Genomic DNA, 1,890 nt, shown 5'->3' with positions numbered 1-1,890 from the left:
GACATTGTTTCGTTCTGTTGTGCATGGGGTCGCTATGAGTCGGTTCCGACTCGATGGCACCTAACAACAACAACAAAGCAGCCCCTAGGTGGAGAAATCATAGGAGGCTCGGGGAGGAGACCTTCATTCAGAGTGGGTTCACAGGGAATGAGTTGCCATCCCTGAGGTCATGAGTGAGGTCTATCAGCTTTGTCCTATCCTGCTAAGCTCCCCAAATTGGCTCAGAGTGTTGCTGGCTGAGCTCAAATCCTGTTGTAGGTGACACCCATTTTCCACACACCAAGCCCTGATCCAGCTTGAGCATCAGCCATATCCTGCAGATTTTCCCAGGACACACAGGATTGGATGGGAAGAGGAGTGAGTCTCTACTACTTACACCTAGTGAAAAGGAAACCTCATGGTCAGGGCAAGGAGGAGCCTTCCCACCTTGAGCCTAGGTGCCAGCTGTCAACTCTGCTTACAGTTCCTGCATGCTGTGCTCTCTAACCCCTATGTCTCTGCCCAGAACATCAAGTATTCTGCATCTGATGTTCTTCTGGTAAAATGCTCTTCTTAGAACTCAGGAAGGGTTCCCTGAACCCTCTAATCAGATGGAACTACTCAGTACCATTCAGAGGTAAGCTGGAGTTGACCTGTAACTTTGTATAAAAGCTGATTGTTGTGGCTGTGCCAGGAGAGCGTCGGGCCAGGTGATAGGCCCACGCGGGGCCATGAATGGGACCGTGAACCCACTGCTGGACCAGCACTGCCTGCGGCTCGGGGAGAGCTTCGAGAAGCAGCCGTGAGTTTCCCTTCACACCATTTGCTATGATTTTAAGCCAGCATCTATAGACACTTTCTGTGAAGGAGAGCTTCAGGTTGGCAAAAGAGATGATGTCACAATTACACTGCCACATATCCCTGGATCCACACCACCAATGACTGTGTTCAAAGGGAATAAGCGGCCTTATCAGAAAGACTGTGTGCTCATTATTAATCATGACACTGGTGAATATGTGCTGGAAAAACTCAGTAGCAGCATTCAGGTCAAGAAAACAAGAGCTGAGGGAAGCAGTAAAATCCAGGCCCAAATGGAACAGCAGCGTACTTGTCCCCCACAAACATCACAGTCCCCACTTCTCCCTTCTCCACCACCTATGCCATTCAGAGCCCCACCAAAGCCTCCAGTAGGACCTAAAACTTCTCCACTGGAAGATAATCCCTCACCTGAACCTCAGCTGGATGACATCAAAAGAGAGCTGAGGGCTGAAGTTGACATCATTGAGCAGCTGAGCAGCAGTGGAAGCAGCTCCTCAGGCAGTGATGAAGATAGCTCCAGCAGTGGCGTTGAGGACAATGCCCCAGCCTCCCCTCCACAGCCCTCCCACAAGCAGTCCTACAGCAGCAGGTTGCCCATGGCCAACGGAACCAGCCGGCAACAAGGAAGCAACCAGCTCATGAACACCCCTCAGAAACAACGTGCAGTTGAGTTAATCTGGCAGTGGCAGCAATGACTAGAGCTGGATCCTTCGAAATCTACTTTTAGTTGTACAAATACGCTGCAAACCTGGGCTGCTTTCGCATGGAGTCCATTGCCAAGAGGAAAACACTATGGAGCAGTGACCGTAGTAAACCTTTGAGGCTCTGGAGCTCTCAGACACTCAGTGCTTAATTTAGAGGCCACGGGTGATTTTCTCATGTACTTTTTCAACAGTCTCATCCAAGTTTAAGTAGATCTGTAGAAGAACTAGCAGAATTATATTCTGATTTGGTTAACATTGTTAATGAAAACCACAGACAAACGTTACTCCAAGGCCCTGTCTTCACCAGGCCAGAAACTCTGTTTTCAATCTTAGCAGCCACCGTGGTCTGCTCCGGGGAAATGAAACAGTCCTTGATATTAAGGGGAGG

At 49.4% G+C, this 1,890-nt stretch overlaps 1 pseudogene; it reads left to right on the top strand.

Moving 5' to 3' along the window:
* Nucleotides 1-674: 674 nt before the first annotated feature.
* On the top strand, nucleotides 675-1,497 carry LOC102841890 (annotated as a pseudogene).
* The last annotated feature ends 393 nt before the right edge of the window (nucleotides 1,498-1,890 follow it).

This window comes from Chrysochloris asiatica, unplaced genomic scaffold, assembly GCF_000296735.1.
Source record: "Chrysochloris asiatica unplaced genomic scaffold, ChrAsi1.0 scaffold00140, whole genome shotgun sequence".
Taxonomy (NCBI): domain Eukaryota; kingdom Metazoa; phylum Chordata; class Mammalia; order Afrosoricida; family Chrysochloridae; genus Chrysochloris; species Chrysochloris asiatica.
This window is presented reverse-complemented; position numbering and strand designations above follow the sequence as displayed.